Source organism: Zeugodacus cucurbitae, chromosome 6 (assembly GCF_028554725.1).
Source record: "Zeugodacus cucurbitae isolate PBARC_wt_2022May chromosome 6, idZeuCucr1.2, whole genome shotgun sequence".
Lineage (NCBI taxonomy): Eukaryota > Metazoa > Arthropoda > Insecta > Diptera > Tephritidae > Zeugodacus > Zeugodacus cucurbitae.
The window spans coordinates 19,725,595-19,747,716 of NC_071671.1; the positions used below are offsets into that span (position 1 = coordinate 19,725,595).

The window sequence follows — 22,122 nt, forward strand, 5'->3', positions numbered from 1 at the left end:
GATAAAATTAGACGTCAAAGGTCAAGATAGGGATAACGCATGATTCAGCTGGTAATAAGGGACTTTAATTGGATAAAAGTGGGTATAGATAGCATCATGTACTTTAGCGCCCTAATTACAGAGAGAGAGAGAGGAAGAGAACATTTCTATACTATTTACACATGATATGAGATGTATTATTTGTCTTTCCATCACACGATGAGCTTTTAGCTTGTAGAGCATCATATGATGTGATAGCCAATAACAAACGTATTTTTTGACTAATTTGCTATTAAAGGAGCTTTTTATTTATTAAAACTCTTTAACTCGGATCTACGTAAACCTTCTTATTATCAATTAATTTATCATATGCGTTTTGGTCTAAAATGAAACTACAAAATTTTATATTCAAGTGATTTTCAATTAATATAAATTTCAGACCTAAAGCTATCGCAAGTTGTTAGTGTTAAGTTTTAAACAACCCATTGACATAGTGAAATATGAGAGTATTTACTGATTTACATAAATATACAGGTCATAATAATTTATGTCTGATTTTATGGTACTACAGTAAAACACCGGATTAATAACTTTACATTATAAAGAAATATTTATTCTCTTCTTAGGGGCCATCCATAAATTACGTCACACGAATTTAAGGACTTTTTAACCCCTCCCCCCCTCCTTGTCACAAGTTGTCACATTTTGAACTGACGCCATCTTTCCATCTTTTCCAACCTATAGGCCGTTCAGCCAGCGTCTTTACAAAGGTTACAGCTGTGGATTTTGCCTTCCTGAATACGAATTGGTTTGGGGATAGTCCACCGTCGACGACGATTGCCTTGTTTAGCCATTGGTATATGATCCGTTCCAAAACTTTTCCCGCGGGGTCTAACTTGCAAAGATGCCGGAAGTGGGATGGTTCTGTTATTGTTTTATTGGGTTCTGGCAGTAGTACAGCTCATCGTTCCATTGTCTGCGGTATTCAGCGTTGTCAATGTTCTGAGGACCATAAATCTTGCGCAGAACCTTTCTCTCGAAAATCCCAAGAGTCGTCTCATCAGATGTTGTCATCGTCCAAGCTTCAGCGCCATACATCCGGACGGGAATACTAAGTGACTTATAGAGTTTGATTTTGGTACGTCGAGAGAGGACTTCACTTTTCAATTGCCTACTCAGTCCAAAGTAGCACCTTTTGGCAAGAGTGATTCTGTGTTGGATTTCGAGGCTGGCATTGTTGGTGTTGCTAACGCTGGTTCCCAAGTAGACGAAACTATTTACAACTTCAAAGTTATGACTGTCAGTGACGTGGGAACCAAGTTGTTGCTTCCGATGATATCAATATCATCGGCGTACGCCTGCAGCTGTACACTCTTATAGAAGATTGTACCGTCTCTATTTAGCTCTGCACCTCGTATTATTTTTTCCAGCAATAGATTGAAGAAGTCGCACGATAGTGAGTCACCTTGTCTGAAGCCTCGTTTGGTATCGAACGACTCGCAGAGGTCCTTCCCGATCCTGACGGAGCTTTTGGTGTTGCTCAACGTCAACTTACACAACCGTATTAGTTTTGCGGGGATACCAAATTCAGACATAGCGGCATAGAGGGAGCTCCTATTCGTGCTATCGAAGGCAGCTTTAAAATCGATAAAAAGATGGTGAGTGTCGATTCTTCGCTCTCGGGTCTTTTACAAAATTTGGCGCGTGGTGAATATCTGGTCCATGGTGGAGTTTCCAGGTCTAAAGCCACACTGATAAGGTCCAATCAGTTCGTTGACGGTGGGCTTTGATCTTTCACACAATACGCTCGACAGGACCTTATATGCGATATTGAGGAGACTTATACCACGGTAGTTCACGCAGATTGTGGGGTCTTTTCCTTTACGATAATTAAAATAATATAATTTTCTAGTATTACGTTCGCTTTATTCAGGTTCCACTGTAACACAAACTAAGATGCAATTGTCTTAAATATATCTGTTAAGCGACCAGCATCACATAATCATAATATACATATGTATATTTCGAAGAAATAAATTACCTTAATTTGCAAAGCACTCCTGTGCGCCACAAAGTGAAAACGAATAATGTGCATACTTACTGCAGCAAACTATCATACTTATATATCTACTTATATACACACTTGCATAGAGTAAATAAGTCCGTTTGCCGCACGACATACACGGCGTATGAGTAACCTGCAAATGTGAAAGTACAATTCTGTGTAGCGACGAAGAGTTTCTTACACAGAAAGATACAAAAATACATTTGTGAAGTCAAATACGCATACATATATATACATCAATATACAGATATATGTAAATATACCCACATATACATATCACATGTCTCTCATCAACAGCAAGGAATATGCACAAATATGTAGCTCATTTCCGGTTGCTGTGCTAAAACTGTTATTGTTTTTTGGCACTGGCTTACTATTTGTATGCGTTACCACTGCACTGCTAGCCACATTTACTACTGTTGTGAATATTATTATTGTTGTTGTTGCCGTTGTGCTGCAGCTGACTTTTGACAAGGCAACTTTAGTTTGTCGGTTGTCGTCGTTGACTTGGAAAAGACAAAATGTTGCCGTCATGTAGCTGTTACACAAGTGTGCACACATAGCTAGATGCAGTATTGCATTCGATATACTTATATATTTACAGTTCTGTGTATTTATTTGCATCTATATCTGCATGTGCGCCTTTATATAATAATTGTGCCTGCTGTCAGCGGCATTTTCAATATCTATTAGCAAAATTTTTGCGACAAATGTGTGCCGTAAACGTGCTTACTGTAATTTTCGTAACAAAATGCAACAACACTCGTGCAGTGGTACATTGGAAAGCATTTACTGTTCGCCCAACTCTATTAATGAACTTTTCAATCTCCAACAAATAATGACTCAGTTGGTTGGTATTCTAGTTCGAGTTGTCACTTTACTATGGGGAAGTTGTAAATTTATATTTTTCAAAATTTCGGGATCACTAATTCGAGATACCGATTTTTCGGTATGCGTTTTTTAGATGTCATTTTGTTACGCTAACGAAATATTATGTGTTAAATATTGAAGGCAAATTTGCAATTTGAAATTTTTCAAAATTTCGATATTATCATTTCGGGATCCCGAGATTTCAGGATATTTTTATATGCTATTTGGGGCCGAAATTGAAATATTCTTGAAATAAATAAGGTAAAGGTGTAATTTTAATGTTTAAAATTTTCGGGATCATGAATTCGGGATCGTGATATTTCGGAATTAGCCTTTTATGCTTTTTTCTTGTGAAAGTCGCTAGGAATATGGAAAATTCAAATGAAAAACATGTTCGACAACAATCCCGAAATGTCAGAATTCAAAAATTTATCTGCAATTATATACCTTGATAAAGTAATTATTTTTTTACATGAATTAACAGCATGTAATTCAACCTACCACCCTCAGAATTACTTTACATCTCAAATATGCTGCCTACTTTTAGGCGTCATTACTCCCATTAAGTAAATTTCAGCAAATATACCACGTATTTCATTTTCATTTCGTTTTTTGTCTCTTCATTACTTTTTTTTTAACAACTCACGACATGTCAACGCATTTCCAATGCATTGCTGTTGCCTGACGCGAGTGCACATGTACACTCTTCTCCCTCGGCAAATGCAGAAAATGGCGAGAAATATGCAAAACATTAGTGCGTACATGTGTATAGATGTAATTTGTTTCACCGTTGAATGCAACTACTTACTGTGTTGCATGTGTGTTTTGTGCAAGGAATGTGAAGAAAAATTTATTTCCGCTCCAAATTGCACGCGTTTCCGTTGTTCGGTGGATGCAGTTGACTTTTAATTTGTAGCTCGCAACAGTTAATGTAGTTAATAAGTTGTGTGAGGAATGTGATTGGTTCTGGAATTTCAATTAGGATGCTTCCGGTACCTAGAACTAGGTTGGATCTCGATTTGATGCGAGATATATCGATATTCCCACTAATTGAGACTTGGTTGGACCTGGTTGTCATGCTTGATGAAAACCAGGGGTTCATATTTTTCGTAGTATATACCCATATTACAGACCCGCACCGAGGCCGATAAAAGCAACTAAGAGGGTCTGTCGTTCGACTTAATAATTGTTGTATCGGTGTTAAGATCTAGTCGTCATCACTTAGGTCTGTAGTTTTTAGATACTGGACCTTTGCTTTTGTCCGTCGTGTTGATAAAGACTTTATTGCAGGGACAGGCTTCAGAAACCCCTGTTTCGATATTATCATCGCTATCACTCTCTGATTCAGTTCCATTTTGTACTCCAGAACCCTTTATATTAGAACTTTAGGACTCGTTCTGAAAGCCGCGAGTTCAATTGCTTGCGAAACTCATTTTCTATTGTCAGTATTGTTGTTGTATTCTCTCATCAAATTTTTGTTCTCACTGTTGTAGCCAGCCAGCAACTTGTAGAACATTTTTGGTCATTCAAAAGTTTTAGTTTCAACACTAGTCTCTAGCCTCGCTTTTTCTTACTTTTCTCCCGTACAACGAAATTTGGTGCGGGCAACTTTTTTTCCGTCTAATTTCGAGCTTTCAACGCACACGTCGCCACTTGTGCGACATCAAAAGTTGACGGCGACAACAACACCAACAGCAAAAGTAACAGCTTAAAAGAAAGGCAATCAAGACGCCTGGCAAGCAGTCAAGTCAACAAGCTAGCAACTCCACACAGCCAACAGCAGCTCAACGGTCGTCCACCGACCGCCTCACGGCTAAGAAGTCGCAATGTTGCCGCAAGATGTGTAACTACCGGCAATCTTGTGTTGCTTACATAAATGTAAAGCAAAGTTTTGACACAGTTTTTGACTGGCAACATGGTCGCCGTTGGTCCGTCGTCGCTAGCTGCCGCGTCTATGTGACGCTCATCTCCACGGACGGCCTCGAGAATTTTAACAAGAAAAGTTTTGTAGCAATTTTGTACACTAATAACGAGTGAGGTGCTGCACGCCTAAGATGGTGGTGCGCTGTTGTTGTCAATATCTTGTCACCACGGCTACTATAATAGGTATTTGAAGTCAATATGGATTGTCTAAAGCAGCAACTTTTTGGTTCTTGTTTAGTAGAAATTGTGCGAAACAGTTTTTGAGTAGATTTTCGTCAACAATAGTCTGGTTTTAGACTCTTATTGTAACAAAAGCATATTTTATTGCCTACATTTTGGCGGTATTACTAAATATTGGGGATTGTCTTTACTAAAGTCGTCTTTCCAAAAAATATATGTATGTCCAGCAACGAACACCACATTTTAAAGCATTTAATTAATTAAAACAAAAATCTTTTGTTTCACAACACATATTTCATTATCATCCGCATAAGCCGAAAAGTATGCAATGTATTTTAAAACAATATTTTGTACGCTATAAATAAAGTGTATGTATGAAAAAGTTTCGTTGTAAATCAAAATAGCTTATCTGAATTCAAAAGCTTTGGATTTTTTGTAAATTCTTTTTGGTATTAATTAAATTGTTAAAGAGGATAACAGGAAATAAAGGGAATATCTTTAAAAATGTCTTATTTTAATTTTAAAGTGATTTGAGGATTGCATTGCAGCGCAGCATACTTTCGCGCTGGCACTAAATGTACTAAAAGCTGTCCGCCGGAGCTAGGAGCTATACACCTATATTTTATACATCCGATGTTCCTTCGTAGTCCACTCGTGACAGTTTCGTCTCTTGATTGAAGCTAAAATCTACAACGTTTTCTGTTTCAAATTCTTTCAAATAAGCGTTGTTTTCTCAGCCTCTACAGTGATCTTCTCTTTAAAATTTGCAAACTCGTAATAGATCTACTCTTCTCTCCGCTTTTATCTCGGTATTAGAATTAAGATGTTTTCTACTTTATATTTCAAAACCTTGGTGAGTTCACTATATCTCTACCACTTCCAGAATATGATTATATTTTAAGTTCGTTAACACTTGAACATTGTGTTGGAGATATGATTTCTCTCCAAAAAAACTCTAAGAGAAGCCCTAATAAACTTAATATTTGATAGAAGAAAAAATTATTAGTATTTTTCTTCATCTTATATATCAACCGTCTGCTTAATTTAAGATAGTACTTAGTAGTAAGAACTATCATACGTTGGACTTCCAGTCAGATAAGAAAAATGTTTCTGAGTGGCTCTGTTTCAACAATCTATTGACCCGAACCATAGATCCGCTCAGATTTCCGAAACGCACGACCGCTGGACTTACGAAACAGGAACGGATTCAGTTTTTTATCCTACCAAAGATCGTCAACGCATCAGCGTTCCTCAAAACTACTTGGGGATGGTATCAGCCGTTACAAACACAAGAACAGGTACTTGAAGCAAGGGATCCTATCTTGGACATAGTTTCTTAACATCAACTTCTGCCGCCATCAATATCTATACAATTTCTGATTTAGTTGAGATCCAACTTTTTATTCAAAAGGTCGTCGTACGAATGGAGTTTTAGTTTGGTTTAGAAATTGATTCTATCCATTGTCTGAAAATACTTACTGAAATTTTATTAAACTACATTGTTTTTTAAATTTTCTCCTTTCGCATTTTCTATATATCTCCATTAAAGTCCTACCAGATGTCTGTTGACATAAACCTACTCAGCTCCTATCCGTAATATTTCTTCAGTAACTGGTTTGACCAGTGGTCAAAACCTTGAAACCTTTGCTTGGAACATGAAGTCTAAAATCCTGCTGCGTCCATTGCTGATCAGCTGACTTAATTCCGTGTTGCTAACGAATCGCTAGCGAGTTCTTTTAAAATGGTTCGCTAATGAATATTTCTTCTTTTGTGTTGAACTTTTCTCTATATGGTTACATCCATTCCAATTCGACGCTAGATGAGCTTATCATAGAAGTACATATTTGCTATCGGATCATAAGTAGCTGTTGAATAAGCGGTTACACGTATTTTCACTGGATTCACAAACTTTTGTCAATACTATTGCCACTCAGATGTAATATTATTGCCAAAAATCCGGGTCTTTGTTCAGTTTGGACCACAACAATTAAGCTCCCTCAACGCGTTGCCTCGAACCAACCAACAGTAGCTAAAAACCGCAACAGCAAAAAAAAATATAGATTTTTGTTTGGGAAAAGAAATTTTAAACGAATTTTTACGCTAACCAAATGTTGACAGGGCAAAAAGTGCGCAGCACGTAATATTTCCAATTCCACAATGGGTGCATAAACAAAAGCGTCGAACTCGCAATGGACCCAACGGCGTTGTCGGTGTTGCGCTCAACCAAACGGATATGTCTGGCATTTAGGCATAGTCGATTGCATTCATTGGCGATTTTTGTGCTGCTGAGCTTTCTTTTTTATTTTTTTTTTTCGTTTTTTATTTGGTATCCATGTTTTAGAATGCTCGCTCGCCATTGTCATATTCAAAATAGCCGCGCTTAGCATAGCTTTTCAACTTGTTTGCCAGCCGGAGTTGTTTCATAAACTATGCAGCTTGTTGACAAACGCTGCAGCAGCCATTTTGATGCGCTATTGTTTTTGCTGTGGTATTTTTTTCCTTCCTTTCAGCTTGTTGTTAGAATTCTTCTTAATTCACACGATGATTTGTTGTACTCGGTTGCATAAAGAATTCGGGATTGTTTTAAGTTTTTTTGGGGGGTGAGAGAAATTGGTTCGAGAATTGTTTAATGGGTTTTATACTTCCTTTTATTCTCAGAAATTTAAATTCTCAATTTTTATGTTCTGTTAAATTTAAATTTAAAGCATCTAATTGCAATTACTCAATACTAAAAATCTAACAACAATCACTAACTCCACAATCTTAGCACCTCAATTACTCTGAACAACCATTTCAGTGACACTTAAATCACACTTCGTCCACACTGACTGCCTGCTAACACACATGCCTTTACTGCGACTGAGAGCGCAATAACCTCAAAATATGTGCTTTACTTGGTTCGTGCTGACACTCAACCTCGCCACTCTCCCCACTCACCGATTACGGCTGGGAGCCTGCATTGATCCAGCTAAGGCTCAAGTTGAGTGACCGTGTTAACAACGGAATTACATTTCCACATATCCACTTGACAACTTGTCGATTTCTGTTTTCATGTATTGCCATTTTATTTCGCTGCCTTTTCCGTTTCGCTGTGTGTTTGAGTTTGTGGATTGGTAGTTGCTTGAAAGTCACAAAGCTTGTTTGCAGTGTTCTAAATGAACACTTTTCTTCTATTCCATTAGAAGCTAATAGTTGTAGAACAATAATTGGACCTATTTGAGTTTACGTTGGAGATTCTTTCGGAATTTTCTGCATTTTGGATATTGCTTTCTTATCCTGGGTATTAAAGCTGGTCTCGAAAGTCATCTACTACCGTACGATTATTACACAAGATCGTCGACTTATCAAAAAGTGAACCTTGAAATATTAGCTCTTTACGAAGTCTTCGAATCTTCCATTAGAATTCAGCACAATTTGAGAACTTGTACCATAGTATTGAGACAGTCATTATAATTTTATTTTTTGCTGAATTAGTTCTGAATGCGCTGAATTTATAAATAAAATATTGAATATATATTCTTGTTATCACTGTGATTATATATGTGAAATCATTATTATGCTACATTTAACGAATATGTAATACTTGCAAGTATGGAGCTGAATTGCTTGCAAAGGTGCTGAATTCGTTAATATTAAAGTTTTTGAAACATTCAAAAAACAAAATTGTGCGTAAAAGCGCTGAGGCGATTACTTCATTGTTGCTTACAAATACTTTAAAGTTGCTGAATAACGCAGGAACTTTTAGCTAAAAATTATTATAAAAATATATAATAAATCGCCCAATTTTACGTTGAATTGTTGAAGGCAGCCAGTAAGAGCGCTGAAGAACAAAAATAATATTTGTTTTTAGTAAAAATTAATAAAAATCGTTAAGACTAGTACCAATAAAATTTTTCTGAAGACCTGAATCAATCTACGCTGAATTACTACAATTGAGCTGAATAATCAGCAAAATTATTTATTTCTATACGCTGTAGCTATTAACGTTTACCACTTAGTTTTTTTCTAAAGCTACAGTAACATAAACTCATTAAAAAACAAAATTGCTTAAGTTCATTTACTTGTCACTGCAACTAAACTCACTTAATGCATTAAGTATTCCCACAAACGATTAAACGCTTGTCCACATAGCCAAATGAAACTCTCAATCACGGCAATGAAAAAATTATAAGCTACACACTGCACAGCCAGCAGAAAGTAAACTGTGCAATTGTTGTGACTGAAATTGCACAGCGTCGAGATATCGTAGATCTATTGGTCCCCCGATAATTGTGTAACTACTTACACTACTACCTACAACAACAACAACTTTACTATGCAGTTGCCTCGAGAAGTAGATATTTGTATCTCTGTATGTGTGTGTGGCATGTTGCATGTTGCAAGTTGCCAGCTATCACTGCAACACTTGTCGCATGTCATTCAATGCCGATAAAGGGTATAGTATAACAACAGGCAACCAGGCAGCCAGTCAGCCATGCCACGCCATGACAGGATAATTGTCTACGCAAGGACCAGCAATACAAAGTATGTAATTGTGAAGTTAAGAGTATAAGGATGGCAAGTTGAAAGACGTTACACACAAAAATTACATAAAATAAGAGATTGCAGTGGGAAGTGGAGAGTTTGTAGTGAGTGTGCAGCATGTCCAGTGCTGCTGCTTTAGAAGTTTGAGTACTAGGGAATTTTGTTAGAGCGTAATAGTTGTGAAAGAGAGAGAAGGTCGGAGGGAGCAATTTATTCCCGCAATTTATATTGTGTGGGACAATCGATTTGGTGTTGCAATAAGGAAACAAAAAATGTATTACCACAACAACAGTAGCAATCATATTAGTGGTTACTATGAGCTTGCAAGGTAGTTAGTGAGAGGATATATATCTACTATATATATAACATAATATATAATATATGTATGTTCCACTGCGTTTCTGATACTCTTTACTTTAATAATTCACCCTCTACTCACATTTTGGCCCCACACCGTTATTAGTTGGGACGTGATAAATAAAATTGTCAAAAGCCACCGTGGCGTATGAGTAACCTCAAATGCTCGTTTGTTTTTGATTCGCTGAATTTACGCTGCAACAGGGGAATTTTCCATTTGATTAATTTCTATTGCAGTTGTGATTTATTTCAAATGAAATCGTGATCATAGAAATCAATAAAATTGTCAGCTATAGTTGTGGTTCATTTAAATTTATTATAGGAAAAGCGTTGATTAATGGCTAATAGTGGGAATCAGTGTGTTGGTATATGAGTAGTACGAGTCTTAACCTTAGACATAGATATAGACATAGACATAGACATAGACATAGACACAGACATAGACATAGACATAGACATAGACATAGACATAGACATAGACATAGACATAGACATAGACATAGACATAGACATAGACATAGACATAGACATAGACATAGACATGGACATAGACATATTAAATTAAAATATTTATTCAAAATAATTCTAAAACATATAAAATTGGAGCAGTTCTTTGAGTACTCGCCAGCCGAACTACGCCGCCAGCAGCTCTTCGCATAAATCAACGTCTTCCAGCTCCGCTAACGGTTATTGACATTGGAAGTAGAACAACTTTAAGAGACTCCTCGTTGTTGGCAAAATTGCATTTATTTATGCAGCTGCATATCAAACAGCAATAATTGTATTGTAGTTAAAGTTACTACAATCGAGAAAGCATAAAATAACAAAAACAATAAAATAAATATGATAAATAGAAAAATTATGTCTCCAAAGAAACTCCAATGGTAGAAAGCTACAGCATGCAGAGTAAATAAAAGCAAATTGAAGTGCACCGGTAGCGCAAAGCACCTACTAAAAGATTCAGCTCAACTAGCTATATTAAAAAGGAGCTTGTTTTCATAGTTGACGGTCGTCGTTGGAGCGCTCGCTGTTACCGCAATTGCCTAACGGCATAGTTGAGGAGGCGCAAGACCAGAAACAATTACATTACCGTTATTGTACTTAAACTCCACTTTGAAGTGGAGTAAATAGAGCAAGGAACTCGAAAAGGGAAGAGATTTTATTATATACCACTGAAATGTGAATTAGAGGAATAAAATATTTTAAATTAACAAATAAAAAAATTATGAAGCTTATTTGCAGAGGTAACCGGGTGAGCTTTGAAAATTTTACATAACGGACTGTAATTATGTCAGTAGAATGTAAGGTAAAGGAAACAATGGAAATGTCTAAAAAATAAAATACTCACTAATGTGAACTATGATATTTATAGACTCATTGAAATACACTTTCGAACACTTGAAAACACTTGAAAACATTAAGCAAAGGGCTAACATGTCAATATTAATGCCGAGATCTTGAATGAAAATTGTTTGTAGATAGCAAACAATTTCCAAGTATTTCGTTCGCTACTCAAAAAATTTGAATTTTCAACTGATTTATACAAGTTTTGAACCCTACTCTCAACACCTTTTGTCCTCTTAGTGGCTAAAGTGATGAGAAACTTTCTAAAAGATACCGCTAAAGATGCACCTCATTCGGGATTATACCCCGCTAGTTTTCTTACTATCCAGGACTTACTAGATGGGATACCTACGTAATAAAACCTTAACTCCGTCGCCTATAACTTATCATATTTCCATGCGAGACCACCTTTAGGAATTTCATCACAAATACAAACTTTAGCCGATTGGCTCTTCATCCAACAGTTACGAATCTTGTACTGTCTCAGCATTCCTTTGCCACACTTTTCTCTTTATTACAAATAGTGCCTTCAGCAATCCATTCTCTTACTCGATCTACTACATTTTCTGTAGTCAGTCTGTAACAGCCGTTTTCAGTGTGGTACTACGTCAAATAGTAATCAGTTTAGCCATGATTAGGCGCTACCCACTCATGTAGACCTTTCGAGGCATTGTCCCGCCTTTTCTGCCACTCCGTGAGAGTCGTTTATCCTTCCTGCATCTGGGTTCCACTCTCCCTTTGCTTTAAGATTTTTCAAAATTTCTTTTGAGCTTCAAAGCCAATATGTCTGGTGACATAAGAGGAGCCATAATTCCAATCGCCTCGTGTGATACTACCCGGAAAACGTAAGCATATGCCAGGTTATGTACTCATAAATTGTTACCCATCCGAAAATCCGAATGCCTAGAATATATACGGTAGTGTTCGGTAGAAGCGGAGATGACTGTTCATTTACTTTGAAATCTCACAAGACAGGTCGTTTAGGCTCTCTCCGTCTACGGGTTTAAGTCGTTTACTGTTTGAACTATTAGCGGTAGAGGCACGATTAGATCACATAGTATTTTTGGGTGGATAAGAGAGGGTGCTCGGTAAGTGGGATTTCAAATGAAACCTAGTAGCTAAAGTGTGAATGCATTTTCGAGATATTCAGCTAAAATGACATCACAATAAAGTTGGTATTACTAAAAATATTCGATTAATAAGTCAACATTACCCATTAATAAAAATATTTAAAAAATACCGTTAATATACATTTTAACTACATTTAACATGAAAAATATTATACAAACTCAGCTTTTCACTTTATTTTTCCAAAAACATCTGTCATTTCGAAAAATACTACACAAATAGCAACCACTTTACATGCCCTACATACGACTACAAAAACAATAACAAGTGCCATAAATAACAGTTACACCTGTTTTCCTACACCCAACTTGCTGTGGCTTCTAATGTAGAACAAAATTTTTATTTATTTCCACTATTTACAAACGCAATCATTTCAATATTAGAAGTAAAAAAGTGCAAAACATACAAAAATAATAAAAATAACAATACATATGCCAAAATGGTAGAGTGCAGGAAGCAAAAATTATGAAACAGTTTTTTAGAAGGGAAATTTATATTTACTATTTATTTAGATTTTAATAACTTTTTTTGTTGCTAACTATTGTTGCGAGCAACAATGAAATGTAAATATGAGAGCAGCTGTTACATGGAAACATTTTTGAAAAATGTAAAAGCAAAAACAGAAAAAATAAATGGCAGATGTAAAAAAAAATACAAACTCATGCTTATTTTGAAACCACCTATGTGGTTCAGCACTTGCTTGTATTGCATTAGTTGCATAAATTGCTGCACGCCTGAAAGTATGCTACTGTGCTATTTACCATTTATTTGCACAGACTTGCATAGTTTTGGTTGGCCTTCACTTTGCTGTGCTGCCCAAAATTGCCAAAAATTCATTTCAAATGTGTGAAAAAAATATATAAAAGTTTATATATATATCAAGTATATATATATCTAGAATATATATAGCACACATTTATATATCTCCACATTCACACATATTTATTTATTTCCCCTCCTCCCCCCGAACAGTGAAAGTTTTTAAATAATATTGCTTTAGAGTTTGCACCACAAACACACAGCATGGCAACCCTTCACTTTGTTGTTGTTACACTTGTGTGAAAAATGTTCAAATGTAATCATTTTTGAAGCATACTTTTAGGTGTGAATTGTTTTTTCTCCTCTTTCGCTTTTGTGTGGCAGCAATAACATAGCTTGGTTAAGTTTACAGAAAAAATAAAAAATAAAAAAAGCAAATACAACAAAGCCAAATTTAATGAAAAATTGTAAAACTAACGAAAATTTCAAAAATTGTAATAAATTTATAATGAATACATATTCTGTATTGTAATAAATAATGCCAGCAAGTGTTTGGCACAACTTTTTTGCACTTTTGTCTCTTTTGTTTTTGCCAAAAATATTAAAAAGGTAATCAAGTAGCTGGCAAAAAGTTAAATGAAATTTCATATATAGTTGCTCTCTATATATAGAAATAATTTTGCAAATAAATAAGCTCTGTTGCTCGCTTGTGCACTTAATATATGTGGCAGTTGTAGCAAGCTGTTAAGTGCGCTTTCATATTTTTGTTTATAAAATTTTCATAATTAGTTGCATTTAGCTGAAAAGTGATGCTCAAATGCAGCCATACAGTTTGTAGTGTGTTTTGTTAAAATTTATTTAAATTTAATTTATTAGTTCAGCTACACAAGCTCGCAGCTGTCAGAGGCCAAGGCTACCATACAATTGGTATAGATAATTTATGGAATAAATTACATAACAATTTATTTTATAAATGAAAATTCATAATTGGAAAAAGCCAAAAAACAAATTTTTAAAACCAAAATTGTAACCCTGTAACCCAGTATGTTGGAGAGTCTGCAAATATCAAAAATAAAACCAAGTTATAATGCTTCCAGTTAAAATTTTTTCGGCATAATTATTATTAATTATATATACGTTTTGTCAAGAAACAGTTTACGCATTGAAAATAAATACACTTTATCACTTTCCGCTGCAAAGTTTTTTACTTCTTACTTCAGTTCAACTTTTTTGTTGAATCAGGGATTGTTACATACAGTATTTAACGAGAATTGATGCAAAAAAGCTGCGAAAGCAATGCATAAACAAGCAACAAAAAACAAAAATCATTCAATTTTGTTAGTGTCAAGAAACACTTTACACACTTCGTGTTACACAATTAACCGTACTTTACCGTTAACTATTCTTTGTAAAGTCATTTTCAATGAATTTGTCAATTAGTTGGTGATTAATTTTTGCTTTTTTCATATCTAAAATACCCAATATTCAAGATCTCAAACATTTTTACCCCATTGGGGATTATGGGGCAATAATTGGACCTCTTTAAACTAAACCCTTTGCACGGCATATTAAAAAGACAATATTGGGTATTTTAGATATGAAAAAAGCAAAAATTAATCACCAACTAATTGACAAATTCATTGAAAATGACTTTACAAAGAATAGTTAACGGTAAAAGTAAACAGCAATGTTTTCTTTCACCCTCTAAATAGTGTATAATGGCTAAAATTTATCGGAAAATAAGGAAATTCTAGAACCAAAGCGAGGAAAAGGCTCTAAATTATAAATAAAAGGACAAGTACAGTGACTAATGTCTCGAAAACTTTACCAAATTCCACAAATTTCGATCAATGTTCTTACGAAAGAGTTCTAGGAAGAGTGCAACCTACAGATTTCTCATGAAACCGCGCCAAAACATGCAAGAAGATCTGCCCTCAAAAAAACTGCAAAAAACCGGTAATTTCGGTAATCCATCGGCCCCCGCCGCTTTGTTGTTCTTCAAGCGGGTGATTGCTACTCGAATTTCTTCATGGTCGGGTAATGGAACATCTGTTCCATCGTCATCGATTGGGGAATCGGGTTCGCCATTTCCTGGTATTGTTTTTCACTGCCATTCAGCAGGCTGCAGCAATGTTCCCTTCACAAACACAGTATACTCTGGGTATCAAGTACTGGAGGTGGGGTTGGTAGAGGCCAGAAACGATTCTTTTGCATGTGGCTCAAGCAGCTCACGACTTCCGGTCTTAGACCAAGAGTCTTCTGGGTAGCCAACAGACATCCGTTTGGAGGCGAGCTAAAGTGAGAAGGTTCATATATTAAATCTCATTTTAAAAGCGTTAGTATCAATTTTATATAAATTTTAAAAATAATAATTACCTTCCAAGTATTAATAGAAAAAAATTATGGCAAACCTGCTAGCTAATTATGAAAATTTGTGTATAAAATGTTTACATTCTTAAATATTTGTGTAAAATATAATTTTGTCTAGCATGCTTTACAAAGTAGCAATTAATTTATATAAACAATATTATCTGGCAACTCTATTTTTTGTTAAATTTAATATATTGGAGATAATGCTCAATGTTTTTTTTTTTTAATTATCCTTAATATTATAAAATAAATTAAAAATTTTATGATTATCAAAATTAAATATAGAAAAGGAAAGTGTGGCAACCCCAGATGGAATTAAATTTAAAAAATGTAGAAAAAAATTAAGTTTGGAGAAAAGCACTAATAATTTATAATTTTAAATTTAATTTAATTTTAATTTTTCTATTATTTTCTAAATAATGTAACACGTGGCAACTCTGTTGGATATTAAATTCTTAATATTTTTTTAAATATTTTAAATTCGCTACCCTGGGACACAACCGAATAAGCAATAGTGTTAGAATTCGTTTTATAAAAATTGAAAACTTAACGGCAATTGAAAAACTATTTTTATTATCATATTTCTTTTTTTATTTTCGCATTTTATTAATTTTTCGCCATTCACTCCTGCCATCCGCGTTTCAAACAAAACAATTCAATTGCAATAAATGTCCATTGCCAACACGTTCACTCGCTGCAGTGAGTACAGCAGAGCAAAGCTGCGATAATAATGCCGAGCAGCCCCTTAACAAGACGGCAGCTAGAGCAATTTAAACGACTTAACTTGACTGCGCTCTCATTTTCATAATAAATATCACTCGGACTTGAAATGCATTTCATTAAAAGCGAAATAGAATGCAGTCGCTCTCGGTGTGTGTGTGTCACTTTTAAATAAGGATTTTCATTTCACTTGTGTGTGTTTTTGTGTTTTTACATTTTAAATATTCTACGCATTCTTGTGCTGTCCCCTTTGCTGCACTCGCTTCTCCCTTCCCTTCTTCAGTGCGGAGGCAAATGTCATTTGTCGCCCTCGATTCACTTGCGAAATGTCTTTGACATCGAAAACTATCCAATAACAGCGATTATCCTATTTACATAATACGACAGGCAAACGACAAATAAGCAGACAGGATAAAGTGACAACAAAAAGCAGCAACAACAGCCATAAATGAATAAAAAGCCGTAAAACAAAAAAATGAATTGAAGGAAGCAGAAAATAGCAAGCAGAAGTTAAGAAACAGTCGAGTTGGTGGATTGAGAGGGACAAAAGAGGGGGCGAACGATGACAAAATGCAGCAAAAAGAAAAGGAATATGATAAAAACTTGTATAAGGGAGATAGAGATGCGGTCGGCATCAAACAAATTAAGTTACCTCTGCAGAACCTCTCCAAACTACTTCGAGTAATCCCTCACATGAATGTTCGATGTCGGGAATGAATGTCGCTGGAAACTAATCCGGAGCGGTCCCTTATTACCCAATAGAAATAAGCGAGTTCTTTGTATATGGATCCGTAGGATAATGTTTCCTACAGAACTCAGCAGTTCCTCTATATACCATAAAGCTGTCACGGATGTTACATGAGCATGTATCAGCGTGAAACAAAAAGTTAATTTGATGACAAGGTCAGAGATCAGTTAAGACAGACCTGGAAATCAAACAGAGTGCAATACTAAAAGCTAAATCCTCACGAAAAAATTAACAGTTCCGACTGATCCATCCTATCGAATTGGGCGACTCTTTGAGTATTCATTTCTGATTTATTAAAGTGTTAGAAATATCAAATACCAAAAAGAAAAACTTAAATACTCGCTAAGGGTAATAATAGGGACAAGGTTCTCTCGAATCTATTGAATAAACTAATTTACGAAAACAATTTTCGGAACAATAGCCTATGATGATAGCTCTAGAGAAAAAGGGCTTTGCTGTATTGGAAACTGTACGTAGTCACAGACTTCTTAAAACTTTGTCGCGCTTTTCTTACTCCATTTGGTTTGTGGTTTCTAATCACACCATTGACGACACGAAGTACTGGATTCGTTGAGTTCGTTTAACTCGAAAAGAGCTCTTTGAAATTCAGGTAGACATAACCAGCTGAGATAAGCAATATTGGCCTTATCCTCGTAGTGAGAGAGGTTTTGGAGATGTGGTTATTGTTGTAGATTTAAAATTACGTTCTGTGAACTGACAGTTTTTGACAGAGTTCCGTTTCCGTTTCAACCCGACTGTCATTATCTCCAAGGTAAGAAGTTCATGAACTGTTATTACGTCCTTCCACAGATGAAATCCAGTTCTAACAAGGTCTTACCGTAGTTTATAGATCAGCTCATCCACCTCGAAACTGTTGTTCCTTTTACTGTTACTGTCGTTACTTTTCCTCCCTGAAAGCTCAATGGCATGGGCCTTTTCTATGCAAGTTCATTGTACGTCTAGGGAACTTCTACATACACATACATATTTGGCGTAGGAACCGCTTTAAGCGATTATAGCCGAATCCACCAGAGCGCGCCACTCGTTTCTCCTTTTTGCTTTTTAGCGACAACTGAAAACACCAAGTGAAAGCAGGTCACTTTCCACTTGATCCTTCCATCGGAGTGGAAGTCGTTCTCTTCCGCGGCTTCCTCCAGCGGGTACTGCATCGAACACTTTCAGAGCTGGAGTGTTTTCATCCATCCGTACAACATGACCTAGCCAGCGTAGCCGCTGTCTTTTTATTCGCTGAACTCTGTCAATGTCGTCGTATAAATCGTATAGCTCATCGTTCCATCGTCTTCGGTATTCGCCGTTGCCAATGTTTAGAGGATCATACATCTTGCGCGAAACCGTTCTCTCGAAAGCCATCGGATGTCGTCATCATCCACGCTTCTGCGCCATATATCAGGACCAGAATAATGAGCGACTTGTAGAGTTTGATTTTGCTTCGTCGAGAGAGGACTTTACTTTTCAATTGCCTACTCAGTCCAAAGTAGCACCTGCTGGTAAGAGTGATTCTGCGTTGGATTTCGAGGCTGACATTGTTGGTGTTGTTTATGCTGGTTCCCAGATAAACGAAATTATCTACGACTTCAGAGTTATGCCTGTCAACAGTGACGTGGGAGCCAAGACGTGAGTGCGCTGACTGTTTGTTTGATGACAGGATATATTTCGTCTTATTTCCATATGCTACGCTTTCTTATCCATGCGGGAAAAGGCAGAACAAACGGCGCGGTTGTTGCTTCCGATGATATCAATATCATCGGCGTACGCCAGCAGCTGTACACTCTTATAGAAGATTGTACCTTCTCTATTTAGCTCTGCAGCTCGTATTGTTTTTTTCAGAAATAGTTTGAAGAAGTCGCACGATAGTGGGTCACCCTGTCTAAACCCTCGTTTGGTATCGAACGGCTCGGAGAAGTCCTTCCTGATCCTGACGGAGCTTTTGGTGTTGCTCAACGTCAGTTTATACCCCATTGATATAGACATTGATACACGAAGAAACAATCAGTAGATACAAAATGATAATATATTTAAAAAACCTCACATGGGTTCAAAATCGCAAATAATTGGAAAAGTGAATGAAAAGTGGGGAAAATGAGTGCACCAACAACAAAAAAACTGAAACGATTCCGTAGAAAACTTCAAAACGGACAATCATTGTTAAAAGCCAGTTAGAAGAAAAAATTGGAGCAGCCATCAAGGGAAGGGAGCACAGTTCAGACGATAACTCTGTGCGCTACGAGAGCGAATGCATATAAAATACTGTGTGGAATGCAATTAAAGTCAAAAAGCCAAGGCGACAACGGACAACTCACGCATAGCGAAAAGCAAAAAAAAAGGAGATATGATAAAAATTCGCAATAAAATAAAAATATTGAAAGCAGAAGCAACGGTAATGCGGGAAAGGCAAAAAAGTGTGGCTAGAAATGAATATACACGTATACAAAACTATAAGGGATTAAGGGGGGTGAGCGCAAAATAAATGCAATAAAATATATTTCGAAAGAAAATACATGTTTTCTATCGAGAGTGGTGTCAGTCGCTCCGTTGTGGCATAGGAAATGCGTTTAAGGGATATTGCTGGAGGAGATGAGGGCTCGGAATTTCTTCCGTATTCGTGAGAGGCAAGAATATTTTTTATATTTTCTTTTAAGCTACCAATAATTTGCTTAGTTATGCGTAATCCAATGCAAAGTGGCATGAGAATGCGGTAATGATAAAGAGCTTGACATTAAATATGGGTTTGGAAAAAACAATAATAAGGATGGTACCATCGTAGAGGCTTTATTAGTATTTTTTAGGTAAATAGTTAAAAGATTAATCTAATCTTAATCGTAAAACGGAGCATACATTCGAAATATGAGTCGGAGTCACTTGTGTTTTCAGTCCAAGATTGTCAAACCGTAATACTAACGGGTGACCTGGTATTTTGTGGGTACCGATATATTGGTTTCAAGCGAATTTTGAAGGGTCTATACATATACATATGGGTTTTGATTTTGAAATCGGACCTTAGTCTATTACCCATGACTTTTCTTGTCATCTTTCTATTAAGAAGACGGAAGATATCCTCACATTCCACTAAGGATCTGAAACTAAGTGTAAAGATTTCTTGGTACAATCCGACATTATTTTCTAAAATATGTCTATGTATCAATTTTCCTCATTTGTATAAGGAATCCTTGGCAATTCGTCTTAAGTGTCTCTATGTAGCTTATGTTCTGGAATAAGAACCATCACGTTTGGTCATGTTAAGATAGGACGTTTTTATATTTTCTTTTTTTTATAGGCTCTTGTCCAAACTCGAATAACATTTGAAAATTTGTGTTAAGTCATAAAGGCCTATAAAGGTATTTTTGACGTTTCAAACACGTTCCACGTAAATGGTAAATACGTACCTTCTTCACTTTCAATTAACGTAGTATAATAATTTTGATATCTTTTGGGTTGTCGACCTCTACTCTTCCTTCATTCCGTCTTACGAGATTCTTCCAAGTTTTAAGAAGTAAGTTCCAGTTCGAAGTTTTTTCGTTTACCAGTCTTCGAAAATCTGTCTGTGTCAGTCCTCTGAGCTGTAGCTAAAGACGGGATGGCTAAGCTGGTCAGGTTAAGATATAATACAATTCTAAAATCAAAATTAAGTGTTATTTAATGTATCACAATGAAAAGTTTTAGTAAATGAGTCAGAGTTGCAGTTTTTGAAGTATTATATATTGACCTTTGAAAAGCTTAAGCAGACTGCTGCTAAGATCTGTTCGTAATTCAACCTTTCCTACGATGTCAGCCTCAATTTGCAAAAAAGGTTCCACTAAATTTTATCGGCATTGCTTTCTATCATCCCTCAAACATATTGACACTCGAACCAAATCATTGACAATTACCGAAACAACGAATCGCTGTTAATTAAGCTCAACACTTCGACATAATTTGTAGCAATCTGAATGTAAGTAAGAATGGGGTACAACAATTTTCGTTGTTTATAACCGAAAAAAGCACCGACCCACCTCAACTTGTTTTTCGCCATTGCATAGAATTGGCAAAATTAGGGTGCAATTAATTTAGCGCATTAACATTCATTACGCCATGTTTTAAGGTTGTGGATTTGGAATACTGAATGACTGTGAAGTGGTTGGTGAACAAGTATGGTGAATGGTTGATTGGAGAAAGGAATGACAAACAAGCAATTATCGCAACACAATTAATGAATATAATAGAAGGAAATAAGGAGGCAGGTGTAGAGAATTGAATAAAAGCACAGAGGATGAGATGAACTCATGCAAACAGCATGAAAAACTCAACTAAGGACCCGAAAGTAAAACTTAAGAGGAAATAACGAGCTGCTCTAAAGTAGTATGTTACGCTTTTAGGAAATGATCGTTTACTCGTTTTCTTATTGACTCTCCTGGATTCTCGGTGAGTCTTCCTAGTTCTCAATGATTCTCACTAGCTTTTCCGGTCCCTTTCTGAATCTCTCCAAATTAATTGGTCTCTCACCATTTCTCACCAGTACTCAACGTCTCTCACTTGTTCTTCCGGGGTCTCAATTGCTCCAACTGGTACTACCAACATTTAATACCTCGGTCTCTCATTTGATGTTACGATATATGTCTTGCTCTCCCGGTCATATATATGTTGAAACTGGTTATCACCGGTACACATTATATAAATCATATTGATGAAAAAAAGATTATCTTCATGAAATATGATTATTGTATGGAAAGTATGATGTTCAATGTGATATTAGTCGTATTTGCGAATAAATCCAAAATTTGGCCACCGAATATAAGAGAAAGATGACATCTCTATGATACCCACTCAACTATGCGCAAAATCCGACCATTTAAGCAATTCGAACATGCGCTGATATGCGTCATTCGTTTGCATTGCTCACGCAGGCAGCGTGGCCGAGCGGTCTAAGGCGCTGGTTTTAGGCACCAGTCCGAAAGGGCGTGGGTTCGAATCCCACCGCTGTCAATACAATTTTTTTAATTTAAGAAATTTCGATTTTTAAATGAAACGCTAATGAGTTACTCGAATTATTTGAGGGAATGTAGTATTTACTTTAGAATAATATAAAAGTAATAAACAATTACTTCTCCCATTACTGACGGTAGAAAATGTTAACATCTGCCGAGATTCAAGTCATAAC

At 36.1% G+C, this 22,122-nt stretch overlaps 1 non-coding gene across 1 annotated transcript; it reads left to right on the forward strand.

Annotated features, from left to right (window-relative positions):
* Positions 1–21,867: 21,867 nt before the first annotated feature.
* Positions 21,868–21,947, forward strand: Trnal-uag (transfer RNA leucine (anticodon UAG)). Its single transcript has one exon. It is a non-coding gene; the product is annotated as a tRNA-Leu (tRNA).
* Positions 21,948–22,122: the final 175 nt, after the last annotated feature.